General features: G+C 28.8%; 1 long non-coding RNA gene across 1 annotated transcript; it reads left to right on the forward strand.

Moving 5' to 3' along the window:
- The first annotated feature begins 2,826 nt into the window (after window positions 1-2,826).
- LOC132805134 (uncharacterized) lies at window positions 2,827-4,364 on the forward strand. The gene is made up of 2 exons (XR_009640502.1): window positions 2,827-3,675; window positions 4,095-4,364. It is a non-coding gene; the product is annotated as an uncharacterized LOC132805134 (long non-coding RNA).
- The last annotated feature ends 17,200 nt before the right edge of the window (window positions 4,365-21,564 follow it).

Raw genomic sequence — 21,564 nt, forward strand, 5'->3', positions numbered from 1 at the left:
AATTTGATGTTTATAACTAGTTTTTATGCTTAAACAAACTTTAGCTGCCACTAAAATATACTTAAAGAAGCAAGTTATACACATTTACATATAAAGAAATAAATAAAAACTAAAAAACAAAACTGAAAACCAATAATATTGCCAAGCGGTTTCAATTTAGTAATTTTGTTTTTAAGAGACTTAAAGTTTATAACATAAGTTAAAGTAGACCTTTTAATAAAATATTGAAACAAAAAACACAAATGCCTTTTTTTTTTTTTTTTAATCATCTACAACAATTTCTCAAACTTTAATATTTTAAATCTAAGACTTTCCAAATATAAAAGCAAATAACATACCAATTAAGTTAACTCAACCAAAATCAAAAGGAAGGGTTGACAATTTCTTCTTTAAACTTTGGCATGATGACAATTTGGCCAACTTTTTTTTTTTTCTTTCTTAAATAAAAGCAAATTTTACGAAAGACTAAATAAAATTACAACTTGTAATCCAAATCAAAAGTTGCAGCCTCCTTGGCACATCCTCCATCCAAATTTCATAAAATCAACGCAGAATGCATATTTAGATAGTCCATGAGCTATTTTATTAGTTTCTCTGCTAGAAAAAATAAAATTAAAATTACATGAAACCTTAATTTGTTTTCAATATCATCTATAAAACACAATCCAACCCCAAATAGCCTTCATAAGGAAAAAAAAAATAAAATAAAATAAAAAGAGGATTCACAGCCGCTTTGGAATTGGATTCGATTATTCCACCCTCAGTTTCGAGAAAATCTTGCATGCAGCGGTGGTACCAGGTCAGCCGGTACCACTCCAACTCATTTCATGCCACGTGTTAAAAATACCGTATCAGATCAATTTATCATCTCATTATCATCTTAATTATTTTTTTTAAGAATGAAATCTTTTTGCACGCGCTGGTTTATCTTCCTCGTCCTGCCCTTCCAGGGCTTACAGATCCATTTATCTGCACATTTCAACCTAAGCTACAAATCCTTTAAAAGAATTAAAAGTTAAAAAAAATAAAGAAAAATAGTATTATTAATCTTCTTTGATGTGCCTTTGTTTGATTGTTCGTCTTTTTTTTTCCCATAAAAAAATGCATTACTTTTCTATGTGTGTATTACCATTTTTTGTTTTTATGAAGCTTCACAGCTTAACTCTCTCTATCTCTCTTTGTATTTCTCTATATTCTCTGTTCTTCATTTTTTTTTTCTTTTTTGGCTCTTTTAAAGTTTATATTAAAAAAAAAACAAAAAAAAAAAAGCCCAAAAAGAAAGGGTTTGGTTGAGATTCAGATTTAATGAAGCTAAGGTTGTTTGAAGCCATGGCGACACCCAATCTGTATTCGTTTTTTGACCTCTCAGATTTAGAGAAAAAAAATCCGCTTTCTTTTTTGTCCTTTTCATTTGAGCTTTGTTTTTGAAACCTTTGATTGAATCTTGTATTTTCTTAGTTTGTTTGTTCTTCAAAAACCTACCATTACCATAAGCCCATAACAATTTGGTGTTCTTCAATTTCTTAAGAAATTGACCAGGAGTGGAAGAGAGATCTATAAAAAATGTTAGCTGTAGGAGCCATACGGATGGAAGAAAGAAGTAGTAAAGCGCGTGCAAAAGTTTTACATTTTCCAAAAAGAAAATTAGTTGAGCTGATGAGCAGGTATGACATGGCATAAAATTACTTGAAGTGGTACTAAGTGAGCTGGTACCACCGCTGCATGCAAGATTTTCTCCTCAGTTTCAACCTCAACACATAAAGCCAAATCACCATTGGCTTGCAATTTGGCCACTTTCCAAAAAAATTGCTTGAAATTGGCAAAATTAGTTTTTATACTGATTGTTTTTATTTCATTTTAAAAAATTAATTGTTTATGTAAAGATATGTCTCATCTAAAAATTTTTTAATCAAATTTGATAAAAATTGGAAAGAAACTTTTATGACATATTTTGTAAATTTTCCAAAAAATTAAAATTGCAATTTAAGGGAAAATTAACTCTCTCTCTCTCTCTCTCTAGAACTGCTTTTACAGGTTAATTTCAATTGGACCCCTCAAATTTAGTTTAATTACAAATTGATCCTTTAATTTTGATATAATTCCATCTAGCTCCCCCGTCGTAAATCTTCGATTGAATCTAACAGCAGAGGAACAAAAAGGTAATCTTATTCTTCAAAAACTGGCTGCAGGTTTTTCGAGCATTAATGTGCAAATCACAATTTGTATCTAAAAAATATTGAATAATACTAGGGTACCAACAATTTGTAAAAAAAGATACCAAAATGAGATAAAATCTAACGTGGCATCCAACTAAAAAATTATTAAAATCCACATCATTGCCATGTCAACAATTGTTTATTAATAAAATTATTTATTTTTAATATTTTATTAAATATCCTATTAGATTAAAAAAAAAAGATAAAAATATGAATTAGGTATCACATTCCGGACTTCCTATCTTGCCATCACGGGTAACTTCTATACACTGTTGCCACACCTCCGCCATCTTTCTCCCTACTAGCCACAACTGTAGAAAAAATATATATATATATTATTCATGGTATTTTCTCTCAAATGGTGATAAGTATGTTGGATCCAAACAAAAACCAACAGCAGCAGCAACTAGAAGAATATCTCTAAGGTAAAATTCTTCAAAAGTATGGTAACAGTAGTAAATCTTATTTTTTTTTTTTTTTTCAGATTGTGTTCATTATCTTCTCTCCCAATTTGTTGACCACCAAATTTAATTAAAGGAAAAAAAAAAAGGCATTTATGCAATTCTAAATTGTACTTTTTTAGAATAAGTATTGAGTAGTAGAAAATAGTTTGTAATCTATACATTGAGCATGTATTCTAGTGATTGTATTATACATTGAGTAGTTGCATTGTTAGTTAATTCATTTTTGGGAAATTTCTTATGTGTGCGATTTTTTGTTAGATAATGGTGTGTAGTAATCACATGAACTTCCAAGATAACGTGAACCAAGTAGTTACCCATGAGCTAATTCATCCATTTGATGATAGCCATGCTAAGAACTTGGATTGGGCTAATTGCGCTCATCATGCTTGTAGTGAGGTGCGTGTGGGTAGTGAATTGGAGAGAAGAATGCATGACGGTGATGAGAGTTTGTGAACTCTTACTAGCAGCCAAGGATGGAATGGAAGTGTGGCTCATGAACCTTGCTGGCTACTAAGAAAATTAACTCTCTAATTCACTGGGCTAAGCAATCTAGTCATAATTTTGATTAAGGCCCTAACCCTTTTGTTCAATTATGCATATATTTTCATCTTAAAGCAATCTTAAATTTGAAACGTTTGATGGCACTGATAGCCAATTATATGTATAGTAATTGGAAAGTAAGATCAAGTCGAGATAGGATTAAACTAATTGCCCACCATATAAATTAATACTTGGCTTGTTTTTTGGGAGAGCCACATCTTCACTGCTAAAGAGAATTTCCTCTGTTTATAATATGTTTATTTAGTTAGTGAGGTGCGCATGGGTGTGACATTAGATTTTTATTTTTTGTTATTGTTTTCCTGGATATTGCATTTGATAGTGTCTCTTAAATTTATTTGCTTTTTATCGTTTATGATGTGTGCATAACAGATTCTACAGGTCACCTGAGTGGTGATTGTCACTACAAACGTGAATTGCTTCGAGGTCATGGGCAAGTGAGTTTTCTTCTGTTTATTCTTTACTTGTTTTTGGGTTTTCTCCATATTCCAAGGCCTGTCTGCACCATCAATTATAGTTTACTTGTTGGATTCTTAAAAGGAAAGGAAGTATCCCTGAATCCCAAGTCTATTTGCATTTGAAATTTGAAAGAAGCATTGATTTTTCCCATTTTAAATTTATGTGAGTGAAGTTATTGTATCATATGAATGAATTGCATGCGGATTAGACATTAGGCTAACCCATACCATCTCATGGATTGATCCCCAATGTGTTATGAGTTTGAGGGTGATAGATCACATAGGAAGAGTAATTTTGATTGATATTCAATAATTCTTAATGCTTTCATAAACTTTTATGGTTGATATTCTATATAACAGATGATTGTCCAACATTCTTTTTATTTTTCATGCTCAAGTAGCTATTCAAGAAATTTGCTCCTTAAGTGAACCAGGGATGGACAAATAGGGAGGAGGTTATCCAAATTCAAGTAGGTCTCCCTCAAATAAATTCATTAACTTGGAATGATCATTTGTCCAATAGACTGGTTAACCTGTGGGCTAGGAAGTTTATTTCTCTTAATTGTGATTTATCTTTTAACTTTTTAAATGTTTCTAGCCTCCCTAATAACATTTGCTCATATGATTTTGTTGTTGCTTTATATTTATCTATGTAATTCCCTTTTGTATCTTCCTTTTAGAGGCTTATTGTGCTTAATAGCAACATTATTTCATCAAATATTAATAAAGATCATAATAGATATTTATGAGAACAATTGATTCATAAATTTAGACACTAATCTATATTCACTGTGTGACATTCAATAATATAAGTTTTTGAATCTTATTCCAAGCTAAGAAAGAGATTGAATATGGTATTAGCAACTTCATTTGAAGCAATTTGTGTATTTGTTCATTTTTTTGTTAAGAGATGTCAAAGTGTTCGAAGTTGAGAATTTGATTAAATGTAATTTAATGATCTCTTTATCTTTTACTCTTTTTCTTCTTCATCAATTTGATTGTCCAAATAAAAAATTAAAAAAAGAAGTATAAAAGTTAAAGTTACTAATTAATATGGAATTTAACTAATTGATGTTCTTTGTTTTTTCAATTTTCTTTCATATTTAATAGTATTTTCATAATCATCAGAAAACATATAAGAAAATTAGTCATTTAACATAATGGCACTTTCACTACTAAGGAAAAGAAAACAAAAAAGGCCGTCCAAAAGCTGCTTCCAATGACAAGACAAAATAAGCCTCCAAAAGCTATTTCCAATCTATTTCGGCTAGTTGTTCATCCCATCTTTCCTTCTCAAAATTTTGTCATCCTATATACACATTACAAATTAAATTAGAGCATTAGACAATCATGCGTGATAAAAATTAACAAAGTAAAAATAAGCACACTTGAAGATATTAAAAGTTCATAATTATTGTACAAGTATATATATATATATATATATAAAATACCTGAAAATTTCTTCCAAAAATAGGCATAGAATTAGTTTGGTTAGTTATTCCAAACTCTTGTCCATTAACTTGACTAGAAGAATCACAATATATTTTGTTCAATCCATCCGAAAAAATTTCGTCAACTTTAAAATTTAAGATCTTATTTACCTTATATAAAAAAATAAAAAATAAAAAAAGTACCAAAATAATTATTAAAATAAGTTAACATCAAATGTTTGAATTGTACCATGAGATTCATTACTATTTTTCGGATTGAAAGACATCAAAATCCTATTTAAAAAAAAAAAAAAACACAAGTCAAATTATTTTAAGATAAATAATTCTTATATTACTATCAATTTATACCTTAACCATAGTACTCTCTGTGTTCCAAAAGTTTCAAAATTATAGTAAGGTAAGGATTTTTCATTCATGACCACTACAAAATTTGCTTCATGAGTCATTCTTTTAGATTTTTACAAATTATATAGAGTAGTGTTAGAAATAATAAATAGTAGTTAATTAAATATTCTTTAAACATATAAGTAAAATATATATATATATATATATATATATATATATATACATATATGTATAGGGATTGTCAACAATAATGATCGACCGCATGGTGAATTTGCGGACCAAAAACATGCCAAAATGCATAACCATTGGATTGTTACATTTTGACATGGATGGCTTAGATTTAATTGCAACTCACGTGCAAAAAATTGCCCAGGTTCCCCTTCCGGCTTGCTCCCGCTCGCACCACCGTTGCCAAAATTCCCACCCTACCTTCCTCTTCTCCTCCCATCCTTTGCTTCCACACTTCCACCATTCCAACGGCAGACCTGACCATCTCCTTCTCTGAGACATTTTTCAAATATGCTCATCCTTTACCTCTACTTCTTAATTCTTCTTTCATTGCTTCCCTCATTTTTACCTCTTTGTCCTTAACTTCATCTTATTACTCTTTTCATGTTTCGCCCTTTTTTCTTGTGTATTTTTTGTCTATTTCCCAGCAGTAGCACCTTCTGTATTCTGAAATAAGCTGTTTTTCAAAGTGTCAAACTCTTCATTGTTCCAAAGCCGCTGGTTTCTTTGTCTTTTGCTTTTGGATCTTTTAAAAAAAAAAAAAAAATCTTAAAGCACTTTCAGAATATGAAAAAAAATAATAATAAAAATAAAAAATTGCACGGAGACGTGTGATGTTCTTCTGCCTTGGTTACCACACTACCAGAATCTAAAAAAATTACAGCTGTGGAGCCCATCTTTTCTTGTGCCTTGGTTACCAGACTACCATCCACTTGATGTAGCTCAACTCGGCTTGACCTCGCCATTATTGTCTGTATGGCTTGTTTTGTTTTTGTTTTTATTTTTATTTTCTTTTTAAATTGGAAAAAGAGTGATAATACGGCTCACTGCTCATGTCTAAATATCTCTAACAAAGAAAATGAAAAATAAAAAGAGGTCAAAATTTCGAGCGGGGAGGTGGTCAGGTCTACCGCTGGAATGTTGGAAGTGTGGAAGCAGAGGATGGGAGGAGAAGAGGAAGGTAGGGTGGAAATTTTGGCAACAGTGGTGCGAGCGGGAGCAAGCTGGAAGGGGAATCTGGAAAATTTTTCTCACGTGAGTTGCAATTAAATCTGAGCCATCTGTTTCAAGTGTAACAATCCAATGGCTATGCATTTTGGCATGTTTTTTGTCCGTAAATTCACGATGCGGTCGGTCCTTTGTAGACAATCCCTATATATATATATATATATGTATGTATGTATATTATGTTACAAACCTACGTTCCCTTTTCTTTTTGTTTTTTTCCTTACAATTTGTTCAACTTTAGATTGCTTCCTTTTGAATGGAGGACGACCTTTACTTCGAGCTACCCGGGGAGTAAGAACTTTACCACAATTTTTTTAGAAACATCATTATGCTCCGGACCACTTATTATCTCATCACACATATAGGAACATTCATTCATTGACAATTTCATTGTCAACTTGTTCTTCATATCATAAATCATATCCATTACCAAATTACACCTATCATCACTATCAGTTGCTAAATCTGCAACTTCACAAAAAGACTTGCACATCTTATCAAATCGACATACTTCAGGCATGCTGGTTAAATCAATATAACTTATTTTTTACTTTAGTATGACATCTTTTCACATCCTTTCTCCATTGTCTCAATATGTACACATTAGGAATGCAATTTATTTTTTTATGAATTAGCACTATAGTCGCATGTTGACATAATATACCTCTAAACTCAAATAGTGGACAATTGCAAGTAACTTTAGAGTTCTCTTCATTAAAGTGTATAATGAAGGAAATACGTCGACTGCTTTGTCCAATCATTACATCTTCATTCACTACAAATTGATATGAATTTACTGCAACCTCTTTATTTGACAATAACTCACAATAAATTTTTCCTGCTAGCTCTTGTTGAAATTCTTTAAACTTTGTAGTAATATAAACACTTTGATATTATTTCTCAATGTCATATCAAGATATGCAAGGGATCCAAGAGTTAAAAGAGATGAAATCTTCATGATTTTCTTTTTCAACCTTATCTCTTAAAGCATTATCATATTGTTACAAAAATTGTTTTAAAAAAGTTTTTGATTCACATACCCATCAAAAAATGCATTCATACTTTCACTACATTGTGTAGTAGACATACCTACCCAAAAAATATACTTTACAAATACTAGCACCCAACGTTGCCTCTCATTATACAATCCAGATAGCCAGTCATTGGCTTGAAGAGAATACATAGCAATAAACCTACTCCAACGATCTTCAAATTCAATCTGCGATAAAGAATCATAAACAATATTATGTAAAGTAAACTTGATACTCACATACTGTTTGTAGGTTCTCAACTTTTCAAGTACTTTCTTCGTTATATGCCATAAGCACCACCTATGTTGTGCATGAGGAAAACCAATTTCAATTGCATTTTGCATGGCTTTATCCTGATCAGTAATTATTGCATTTGAAGCACAGTTATACATACATGAAAGCCAACACTGAAACAATTATATAAATATTTCTGTATCCTCATTTGATATTAAGCCACATCCTGTCCATGATGGTTGACTCCCATAAAAGGTGCAAAAGGCATGTCATACTTATTTGTTAAATATGTAGTATCGAATGTCACAACATCCCCAAATTCTTTATATGCAGCCCTACTCCTTACATCTGCCCAAAATAAATTTTTTATTCGACCCTCATCATCTAAATCCATTGCATAAAAGAAATCTGAATTTTCAACTTGCATTTTCAAAAAATAATTTTGAATTGCAATAGCATCTCCTTCTCCTAACCTTAACCTTCTGATCTTATCTATATAATTTCTACAATCTTTCTCTAAAATGCCAAATTATTATATCCTCCAGCTTCAACTACTAAAGAATTGAAATTCTTGTTCGGCCTTATTCTAGCTTTATCATTTATTTCTAACTTCCTTTGCATATATGGCTTCATTACTCTGTAACTTTTGTAATATCATGTCTTACTTGGAGTACTTAATTCATGATTATGCTCAAAAAAGATAAAGCAAACTTGCCACCTTCCATCAGAATATATAGCAACTCTAAGCCTTGCCAAACATCTTGTTTTTGTTACTGGATGCATTCTAAAAGTGTTTCTAGATTTACTTCTTTATTGGCCTTGACGTGAGCAAGAAAATGTGATATATTTCAAACTCTCCGTCATCTCCTTTACTTGATGTTCTCTTGCAAATTTCAAATCCGTTCTTCTTTCCATACATTTTATAGTATTCCTTTAACTCATCAATCGAGGTAAATAACATTCCAAGTTTAGGGTTTTTTATGTCTTCTAGGGAAAAATTTCTAGTACTTCCAGAGTAAAGTACACATGGGTACTCCTTCAAATGATTTGAAGCCGCGTGGATTATTTTTCCACATCAGATAACAGGTCATGCTCTCAACTTACAACCTATTTGTCTCCCAAACACGGTTCCCTCATATCTCACTCTCTTTCTCCTTCTGCAATCAAACCCTCTCTCTTCTGCAACCAAACATACTTTCTTTTAAACTAAAAAAACCTAGAAATCCTACAATCAGTTACAATCAGATTTCTCTATCCCGCCTATTTGTTTTATACCCAAATCAAAGATGGACAACCAAGATTATCTCAATGCGCTCTTTTCTCTTTTCAAAAAAATTAAAAAAAGGAAACAATGTCAGAGACCAAACCTTCTTTAATAACAACCCAAAATGTAAAAATAATGGAAGTTGAAAATTTTCATTGTTTAAGTAATTCAAAAATTGAATTCCCTTTTAAGAAAATACAGTAAACATCCTCAAAAAACACGTATGGCAAACAGGTGTTGATGAATGGATGGGTCATGCTCCACTTTCTTGTGGAAGAAAAAGTGCTAAGTCTTAGCCCCTTTTGTAAATTATGAGATGTGGTGGTTCCCGATCTATTTGTTGAAGAGAGAGAGCAAGTCTTAGCCCTTTTTGCAAATTATGGGAGGTGGTGATTTCAAATCTGGTTTTGGGCACGCTTTTGATGGTTTTTCGATGTAGAAGAAAATGGATTTGCATGAGGATGCTGATTTATCATCTCAGAAAAGAGAGAGAGAGAGAGGGTTGTTATTGAGCAGTGTTTGGGAGAGAAAGAAACTAATATTGAAGAAAACGACGTGTGATCTGATGTGGAAAATTAATCCACACGGCTTCAAATCATTTGAAGGAGTACCCAGGTGTTTAGTACTCTAGGAGTACTGGAAATTTTCCATCTTCTAGCTCTCTTACATCTGTTGTATTCTCCATATCTTTGATATCCTGCTTTAATTATTGTTAACAAAATCAAACAAAAAAAAATCAAAACTTAATATAAGTTAAATTTAATTATAAAAAGAAATAATATCATAAGAATTTAATCATAAACATACCTCAATAACATTTTCAGATTTTGATAGGTTATTTTCAAACATTTCTAACTCAAATTCATCCGCTTTTTCAAAGAATTGATAAGTTTTTCAATCATTTAAGTGAAATTCAATGCCATTTGGTTCTAAAAAGGCAAAAACAAAGAGAGGAAAAATATTAATAACATGTAATATAAATAATATAATAGACATAAGAAGAACTTGTTATTTATGAAATGAAAACAATAAATAATACAATAGTTGAATACAATAATCAAATATAAACACAAACGTACAAAAACATGATAAGATTGTTTAGGCTATAAAACAAATCATTTTCTTATTTTCAAAACTAAAGTTTCAAACATGATAATCCAACTAAAAGTTTTTAAATAAAAAGACAAAGAAGAAGAACATAACTCTTAGTTACATAATTCAATAAAAAAAAGATGCTATTGGTTATAGAATATTTATTACCATTTTGATAAGAGTTTAGCTTTTAGCAACATCAAAAAAATAATAATAATAACTACATACAATCGTGGATTCCACTATGTGAGAATCACGTGAAAATCACACACACATATATTGTGATAATAGTATGGTATTATAAATCACCACTAAAACCTCCAAAAAAGAGAAAGAAAAAAAAAGTTGGATTGGATCATCTCCATTAACTTAAGCATTATGGCACAAAATAAGCAAAATGATCAATTAATAAAGAAGCACATACAAAGTTGAAGTACTTAATTGCCAGTTTTATTCATTTATAAATAAATCTGTACATAAATCCCGTACTGTCTAATAAACAAAGAGACTTTTATTGATTTCAGAGACTCCTTAGGCCGAAAGTCATTCTTATATGCAAACTAAATTATTCTTCTCTGATCTAAAATTATCATAAAAATCTAAACCCAAAAAATAAAAATAAAAAATAGAAGGCAATAATAAAAAATCCAAAACATTCTAGTGATCTCATTTTAGACGTCTAAGAGGAAAGTTATAGCTCAACAGGAATTATGTTAAAGATGAAAAATAAATGGTTCAGAGGCAGAGCAGTGAAGATGTAGCTCTCCCAAAAAACAAGCCAAGTATTAATTAAATGGTGGGCAATTAGTTTAATCCTATATTGACTTAACTAGTAAATTTATCCTTTTTAGACTCAAGTTTACTGTTCATTCTCTTCCACATACAAAACAGTGGAAATTTTTTTACCAAAAAATAAAAATAATAAAATAAACATATTATAAACAGAGGTAATTTTCTTTAGCAGTGAAGATGTGGCTCTCCTAAAAAACAAGCCAAGTATTAATTCATATGGTGGGGAATTAGTTTAATCCTATCTCGACTTGATCTTACTTTCCAATTACTACACAAATAATTGGCTATCAGTGCCATCAAACGTTTCAAATCTAAAATTGCTTTAAGATGAAAATATATGCATAATTGAACAAAATGGTTAAGACCTTAATCAAAATTATGACTAGATTGCTTAGCCTAGTGAATTAGATAGTTAATTTTTTTAGCAGCCAGCAAGGTTCATGAGCCACACTTCCATTCCATCCTTAGTTGCCAGTAAGAGTTCACAAACTCCCATCACTATCATGCATTCTTCTCTCTAATTCACTACTACCCATACGCACCTCACTACAAGCATGATGAGCCCAATTAGCCCAATTCAAGTTCTTAGCACGGCAATCATCAAATGCATGAATTAGCTCATGGGTAACTACTTGGTTCATGTCATCTTGGAAGTTCATGTGATTACTATACACCATTATCTAACAAAAAATTGCACACATAAGAAATTTCCCAAAAATGAATTAACTAATAATGCAACTGCTCAATGTATAATATAGATTACAAACTATTTTTTACTACTCAATACTTATTCTAAAAAGCTACGAGTACAATTCATAATTGCATAAACGCTTTTTTTTTTCCCCTTTAATTAAATTTGGTGGTCAAAAATTGGAGAGAAGATAATGAACACAATCTGAAAAATAAAAAATAAAATAAAATAAGATTCACTACTATTGCCGTACTTTTGAAGAATTTTACCTTGGAGATCTTCTTCTAGTTGCTGCTGCTGTTGGTTTTTGTTTGGATCCAACATACTTATCACCATTTGAGAGAAAATACAATGAATAATATTTTTTTTCTACAGTTGTGGCCAACAGGGAGGAGGATGGTAGAGGTGTGGCAACAATGTATAGAAGCTTCCGACGTTGGCGAGATAGGGAGTCCTGAACGTGATACCTAATTCATGTTTTTACTTCTTCTTTTTTTGTTAAATCTAATAGGATATTTAATAAAATATTAAAAATAAATAATTTTGTTAATAAACAATTATTGACATGGCAATGATGTGGATTTTAATAATCTTTTAATGGGATGCCATATTAGATTCCATCTCATCTTAGTATCTTATTGGTATAAATTGTTGCCCCTAGCATTATTGAAAAATATTATAGGGCCCACTGTACCTTATATATATATATATATATATATATATATACATATATTTTCATTTCTCTAGTTTTAATCCTTTGTTCTCCTATATCTATATATATTTTTATTATTTTTTTCATGTGTACGCATAATTATAAATATAATTATATAATAAAATTATTTAAGAATAAAAATCAATGTAATTGAAACAAAAAATGTCTATTTATCTTAAATTAATTTCTTTTTTAATTAGAGATAAATTTTAGTTAGTTTTTTTAATAGTAATTATACTTATTTTTAATTAATTTTTAAAAAGTCTTAACAAACTTAAAATTTTGTTTTTGTTCGTTTTGCCACAATGAATATGTTAACTTTTTTAATATAAATTTATTGTGAATTGTAAAATTATTTTTGCCTAAGCATTGAAAAAATCATATTTTCATTAAAAAAAAAGTAGGAAAATATGTTTAACTCTATTTAATTTAGAGAATCTTCTAAGTAATTTGATTGTAATATAGCAACGAAAGTTTGCAATTTCTTAAGCCTTACTAACAAAAAAACTTAATCTATTCTAGGTAGGGCAAAAATAGTTATCATAAATTAGTATTATCAAAATTAAATTATTATTAACTAAAACTTAATATTTTGTCTATGTTTTTTAGTATGTTTTCCATATATTGTATTGTATTAAGTTGTATAAATATTATATTGTACTTAGTGTTGCATTGTAATATATTATTTGATTTTTTTACTTTTACATATTATGATGCTATTTTTTATTATTGTTTATAATAATAATAATAATAGACATATTAAAATACTGATAAAAATAAAATAACGGTTTATATTCATATATAGCTATATTTTATTTTTTATTGCATTACAAATTATTAATATTTATTATTTTCATTATTTGTTATTTATGTTGTTACAAAGTAAATTCAAAGAAATATTATATACAAATATTAAAAAAAATGTTATTTTTTAAAATATGTATTTTTGAATTTGATAATTAAGGGGTGTTATTTTTTATTTTGTAAAAAATTTAAAACAAATATATATATATATATATATATATATATATATATATATATATATATCTTCTATTTTGAATGTTGTTATTGAAATTTAAATGGACAAGCTAATGGGGGTATTTTTGTTATAAATGTGCCATATAGGCGATTAGTATCGGATCAATGGTTTCTTAAAGGCAAAAGTGGTATGTGTAATTTTAAAAAATTGAAGATTCACTCTGCAATTGTGTTAAACCTTCAAAGTCTAAATTTTACTATGATAAAACTGTTTGAAAATATATATTAAACTTAAAATCATTAAAGGTTATAACCATCATATTGGATTTTTAAATCTTTCAAATACATTTTGAACAAAGCATTCAATAGATGTTTTGCTCCTATAAGTTGACAACCTTCATCAAAGTACATTGAATCAATATATCGGAAAAGAAATTCAAAGAGTTTACTTGGTTGTGGACTTTTGTTATTATTTTAATGATCTGCTTGACAGACATCTTCACCTATAATGAAAAATGTTATCATAATAATCACCATCTCATTTTGATTTTTGTACTTTTATGTTATGATGCTATTTTATTATTATTGTTTATAATAATAATAAGTAAGTTAGACTAAGTATTGTGTAGAGAGATTGTAGGGCATGTTATGTTTTTAAAATTGATGCATTTTGTTCCCAAATCAAAAAATAAATAAAATAAAATGTTATCCTCTCTTTTGAAGAATATATATCTATGTTTATATGTATAAAACTATTTATTGAATGATGTCTGTTTTTCTAAATATTAGAAGTAAATATACCATATTTATTGGATGATGTCTATTTTTCTAAATATTAGAAGTAAATATGCCACATCAACATTTTAACAAGGAGAAAATTTTTATGATGGATCTCTGCACGTTCCTTGCTAAGGAGAAAGTCTTGCATACAACCGTGGTACCAATCCAGTTGGTACCACTTTAAATAATTTTATGCCATGTGTAAGAAAAATGCCATGTCATACCATGTGAGATTAATACATCATCTAATTATCATCCTAATTATTTTTTTGAAAGATAAAATCTTTTTGCACGTGTCGGTTTATCTTCCCCACCCTTCCCTTCCAGGGCTTATATACCCAATACCCATTTATCTGTTAACTGGCACATTTAGCTTAATCTACAAACCCTTTAAAAGAATCAAAGTAAGAAAATAAAGAAAAATAGCATTATTAATCTTTTTTGGTGTGTTTTGTTTGATTGTCATTTTTTATTTTTTCATTAAAAAAAAAAAAGGCTTCACTTTTCTATGTCTTTCATTACTATTTTTTGTTTTTCTGAAGCTTCACAGCTTAACTCTCTCTATCTCTCTATGTATTTCTCTATCTTGTCTGTTCCATTCAAACCCATCGTCGGGATACTATGCGTTCTTCATTCTTTTTTTTTTTTTTTTTTGGCTATTTTAAAGTCAATATTAAAAAAAAATAAAAAAAAAAGCCCAAGAAGAAAGGGTTTGGTTAAGGTTTAGATCTAGTGAAGCTAAGGTTGTTTGAAACAATGGAGACACCAAATCTGTATTTGTTTCTTGGCCTCTTAGATTTAGAGAAACAAAACTCACTTTCTTTTTGCCCTTCTCATTTGAGTTCTAGTTGAATCTTGTAATTTCTTGGTTTTTTGGTTATCCAAAAACCTACCATTACCATAAGTCCGTAATAATTGGGTGTTCTTCAATTTCTAATTGACCAGGAGAGGAAGAGAGATCTATAGAAATGTAAGCTGTAAGAGCCATAAAGATGGAAAGTCGTAGAGCACGTGCAAAAGGTTTACCTTGTCAAAAAAGAAAATTAATTGATATGATGAGTGGTATGACATGGTATTTTCCTTACACATGGCAAAAAATGACTTGAAGTGGTACCAACCACCGCTTCATACAAGATTTTCTTCTTGCTGAGGGAGGTGATCATAAACTGTAATACCCATTTGATCTGGTTTTGTAGATGTTTGTTATTATGTTTCTTAGTTGTTATTTGCTTTAGCTGTATTGGCATTTATATAAGTCTGGGTCCTGTTTTATAGGATTTAATGGTTGAGTACCTATTTAGCATTGTTATTTATATTGATGGTTGTTTCATTGAAAAGGATAGGAATGAAAGTTATTTTCCCACCTTTCTATTTTTCAACTTCTCTTTCTACTCTCTCTCTCTCTACTCCCTTTTACTCTTGTTGCCCAAAACAAAGGCTTTATCACTTATTCATACAAAGGCTTCCATCATTTTATTTCATATGAATAAAGCGAAAATATACATAGCTTTTGAAAATAAAAAAATATTATAACTTTAAATTATCATCAACACCCCAATATATAAACATATAAATGCAAAATAACTTGGTAATATTTTAATAGTGGAATGTGAAATAATATATTTGATTTATTAAATAAAAATGTAAATTAAATTATTAAATCAAATATAAATTTGAAAATATTTAATAACTCGGTTTTTGCAAATAAAAATTATATTTTTATAATATTGTTTTACTTTTACATACTTTGCATATTTTATTTTTTCTATTATTTTTTTAATATATATTTGGAATATTAAATTTGACAATAAATTTCAATAGTATGTTGATTAAATTATGTTTTACATACATTATGTGTGGCTATAAATTATAACTTATGAAGTTTTTGAATATAAAATCATTCTAAAATTTAAATAATCATAATTTTACATAAAAAAATTATAAAATATCAAATTACTTCAAACTCTATAATAGCAGCAATTTACATTCTAAGGTAACACAAAAACCAGAACATCCAAAAAAAACCTATTAATCTCTCTAATTAAAGAATTTAAGAAAAAAAAAATGAAACTAAAGCATTTTTAGAAAAGATTATTAAATCATATCCATATCAATCTCACAATAAAACTCAAACAAACAATCCACTAGTCTAATTAGTTATAAAATAAACTAAAGTAAAATAAAAAACTGCAAACTAATTATCTCCAACCAAAATCAATCGATAATTAAATAACAAAATTATATATTTTTAATAAATATTTAATAAAGCATATGAGATTACAATTGCATATACAAATTTGGACATTGATTAAGTTTTGGATCTTGAGGCACAGTTAGGGCAGATGGAGAAGACGGTGGGTGCACTCCTGGACTGTCAACCATGGACGCATCTGATGAATCCGTAAGTTTTTTTCTCTCCAATTTTTTATTTTTTTTTCCGTTTTGAAAAATTAATGCAACATGGTGAATAGTGAATGATCTACTTATTTTGTAATATATATATATATATATATATATATATGCCAAGAATGAATTGCTTGCTTGGAAATTTTTCTACATATAAATTTTTTGTTGAAAGATTTTTTATAAGAAATGGCTTAATTTTTTTATTTTAAAAAAAGGAAAATCAAAAAATCTTTGATAGAAAATGAGTTAATTTTAATTTTTTTTTAAAAAGGAGTACATGTTAAATTTTTTTAATAATATGCCAGATTTAAAAAAAAAAAAAAAACCAACGGCTATTTTGTTTCCTAATGTTAACAAAAAAAAAATTAGGAAATTAAATTATTTGTTAATAATTTATTATTATAACTATAATTATCACTATTATCTGATATTTTTTATACCTAATTTGATTATTACCAATTTTTTTTTTTTAAACAAATCAATACTAAAACTTTTTAAGCAACAGTATCAGTAAATAAATCATATTCAATTGCAGGTATTAATCAATTTGAGATATGATAACTCTCATTCTTTTATTTTTTATATTGGTAATACTTATCAAAAAATTATTATTATTATTATTGTTATAGAAAAACAACTTGCAAATACCTCAAAATTAAGGGGTACTTCAAGGGTGCTTTAGTAAAATATATTTAACAAATTGTTGTTTCGTTAAAAAAATTAATAATTGAAATCACTATATTATTATTGTTTTTTTTTTTTCAAACTAACCGTGTTAAAAATTCCTTTAATTACACAGAGTTAAGACAATAATATGACATGTAAAAATTTCAAATATGGCATCTTCTTATTGAATGTTTGTAGTCAATACACATGTTGTATGTTGTATTGAATAATTTCTCCACATTTTCATATCTTCAATTTAAGTGTGAAAAAATAGGTGATATTGGAAAAAAAAAAAAAAGAAAAGAAAAGAAAAACATCTCTTGGTTTGAAATTCATTTGGAAAAGTTAAAGAAAAACATCACTTAGTTTGAAATTCATTTGGAAAAGTTGGATTTTATAAGTATTTAAATTGAAACATTTGACTTGACTGATAACATATGTCTAAGTAAATAGAAAGACTTTCATAGCCTGTTGAATTGGTTGACTTGTATATAACATTTAAAATACCAATAAACCAGTTTGTAAATTGGTCACTATTATCCACTTTTTTCCAACTTTTTAAATGAGTAGTGTCTGGAGAGACATGGAAGTCCAACACTTTTAACATTTTTTTTAGGAACACTTCATGAAAGATCTCAAAAATTGGAACTCAAAACATTAAAAAAATAGAAATAAATTTTATTGAAGCTTCCTAATATTAATTTATGCCACTTTTCATACTAGAATTCGTTTATTTACCTTTTATTACCTTGTAATTTAATTTTTTTTCAATTACATTTTAAAATATTACAATTTAGACACCCAATTTAGGAATTTGATGCAATTAATGACCAATGAAGTTCGGACCTAACAAAACGGGAAGAAAATGATTTACATGCTACCATACAGTCATCATTCTGTCATTGTATTGTCTAATTTCACATTTATTTATTTATTTATTGCAATTTTAGCAAAGCTAGTGGATAAATCATGATAATTATGAATTATTTTTTTCTTTTTATTTATTAGAAGTCACGATAAAATCATTTAGTGAATAAAGTTACTATTGCTTCTATCTACATATCAAAATAAATTGTGGGCACACAAAAATTGTATGAATTTTATAATTAAAATACCCCTTAGCTATTTTCGTAGATGACAATCTGAAAAAAGTCATAATAATAATAATAATTAGTTTAGGCAAAGTTTCATTTTGGAGTTTTTTTTTTTTTTTTTTTTTTTTTGGGTGCGTTTGTTACTCTTTAAATTACAAAAAGTTACGCTTTAATGACAAACCTTTACATGGCAACAAAACCGTTAAAGTTCATCAATTTTTTTAACACTAAATCTGATTTTTTTGAATTTTTTTATTTTTTTTATCATTAATTCCTTTTATAATAATCCAAAATCCACTATTTAATGACCAAAAAAATAAAAAAATAAAGAAATAAAAAAATAAAAAAGATAAAATGGATGAACTGAATGGATTACGTTATATTTAATGGTTTATCACTAAAATGCAATTTAGTAGGTACCAAATGCAAAATAATAATAATAATAATAAATAAATAAATAAATAGATAAAAAAACATACACCATGAAATAAAGTGCTTTGAACCCTTTATTATTATTTTTGTCAACCTTCATTATTTTAGTTTGTTCGATATTAAAATGAGAGACTAAACTAATTTTTATCATAACAACTATGTCGGTATAATTTATATAATTACTCACCTTACATACACTATATGGAGAAACCATCTACCTATCTTTTTTTATTTTTTTTGAGTTGGCTTTGATTTTTTTTTTTTTTTTTTTTAAATAAGAATACCAAGAATGCCGAATCGGAGACTTTTTCTACTTGTATAGAATAGAACATGCTAAGTTAAATGTTCTTCGAATAAAACTTACTTGCTTTATTTAGATCGGAAAAGCATATGATTTTACGAAACTATGTGCTAGAGCTTGAATCCCGCAATCAACTTTATTTCTGATATCCTATTTTCTATAGGAAGAATTGATAATTAAATCCAATTTTTTCCCATTATTTTATCAATCTTCTTTATTATTATTCCCCTTTTTTTTTTTTTTTTTTGCGTTCTTTTATTTTCTTTCCTTGGTTTGTAGCGTTTCAAACCATATATTAATATCCGGCTGATCTCTTACGGACCGAACTCAATTTTTATTTTTTCTTTATTTATTTATTTATTTATTTTTTTAAGTAAAGACTTCTTTATTTGTGGCGAGATTATTGCTCAATTGAGTTGGATATATCTATTAAAAGTAAATTCAACGCCCCTATAATAAGTTTTCGTGTTTTAAACTAAATTAGACCTGATAAAGAGACTGATGGATAACTTATTTGGATTGCGAGTAATGTGAAGGGTTAATGGTTGACAAATATGGAATCAAAAAGAGAGTAATAGAAAATGAATCGAATCCTCCTGGGTGTGGTCAAACAAAGAGAGTAATGGAGTCTCTTTTTCTCACTGGTTTGGTAAAACTGCTGATAAAACCAGCAGCTGATTGGACCAAAACTACATTATCCAACCAAAGATTATTTATAAGGGTGTACCAATTTGCCTCAATTAGCAAAAACAAAATATTAAATCCAATTTTAAGGAGCAACCCATTAATAAATCTACCAAACCACCACAACAACAACAACAAACAAACAAACAAACGCTTAGAAACTTCAATAGTAATGCACTTTAAATTATACACATAATCTTCAAATAGAACCATTAAAAATAAAAGCTCAAGGACAAAATTATGGAGTTCCGTTTGAAACGTGTGATTGAAGACAATTTAAAATTCTGGTCCAATCAAATTTAACTAAATTTTGAATAGTCCAATTTTTATAGACCAATCTCGCATTGCAAAGAGAACTTGGAATCCCATGACGAAGCCTTTGAGGGGTCTGGACAAACAATCCCCAAAGACCAGCCAACGAGTATTACCAGTCAAATATCCCCACATTATTCCCCACCTAGAAGCTTCCATTAAAGAGAAAAAAAATAAAAATAAAAAAAGCCACAGCAAAGGTCTCTCTACCAAGTCTCTTTCAAACTCCAAATATGCTATTTATATCGTCCAAAAAACCCCAATGTCAATTGGTCTACCAGCTTTATTCAACCCCCCATTTTTCAAATTTCTTTTTAAGCCCCGAATAAGAAAAGATAGTTTACCTAAGTTGGAATAACTTTTTTATTAGTTTACCTAAGTTGGAATAACTTTTTTATTTTTTATTTTTTTCTTTTTCCTAAGCCGATTGAATACTAACTGGTACCAGCAATGCACACAACCAGACAAGTTAAAAGTATAGTCACACTGCATTTCAAGTGCGCTAACTTCAAAATCCAATGTCAAAGTTGTTGCCTGTTACTGTTTCCCCATCAAGCTTCAGCTGAAGTGTTTTCAGGAGCTTTACCAGTTACGGCTAGAAAGAAAATACCACAAACCCACAACAATTTTCATATCCAAAAAGAATTTCTACCCCACCATCATCTAATTCTCAGACCATGTCAACCTTCTTAGCAACGAATTTCAAACCAAAATGCGAACAGATTTCCAAGAATTACCAACAAAAAAAAAATATATATTAAGATTCACAGTGAAAAGAATGTTGCTTCTTGGCCTCAGCGATCAACTAGCACTCAATTAGGAAAATGAAATCCTTGTCATCCAAAATTTGGAAATCCCGAGCCAGAGTCAATTCTGAATCAAAACTGAATGGCAAACTTCCTAAATATCTACTAAACCAGTAATGATCATATCATGCATCATCGATGAGCAGAAAATGCCACCGATACAAGCAAAGCTCTCAGAGCTTTAATGTTACCCACTTCCCTCTGAAAAGTTTGTTATTGTTATTAAGCATTATGTTGTCACTGTTATTGTTCTTACTCTTTATTATCAAAACTATTTCTTACCATTCAGTAGATTATTATGCTTGATGAATGTAATAGGTCAAATTCTTAATGGTAGCTGATCATTAGAGGAATATCCAACCTTGCAAGTATCACATAAACAAGATCACATATCCCTCAAATCTGCATCTCAACCAAAAGAGCTTCAAGGTTATTTCTTCACTGATGCACTTGCTCTTAATTGTGACATACTATCCTATAATTGTGAACTACAGCCAGAGCACTGCAGAAGGCAGTTTATTAGAGTCTCTCGAAAGATAACAATCATAAGCAGCTGTAACA

Source organism: Ziziphus jujuba, chromosome 8 (assembly GCF_031755915.1).
Source record: "Ziziphus jujuba cultivar Dongzao chromosome 8, ASM3175591v1".
Lineage (NCBI taxonomy): Eukaryota > Viridiplantae > Streptophyta > Magnoliopsida > Rosales > Rhamnaceae > Ziziphus > Ziziphus jujuba.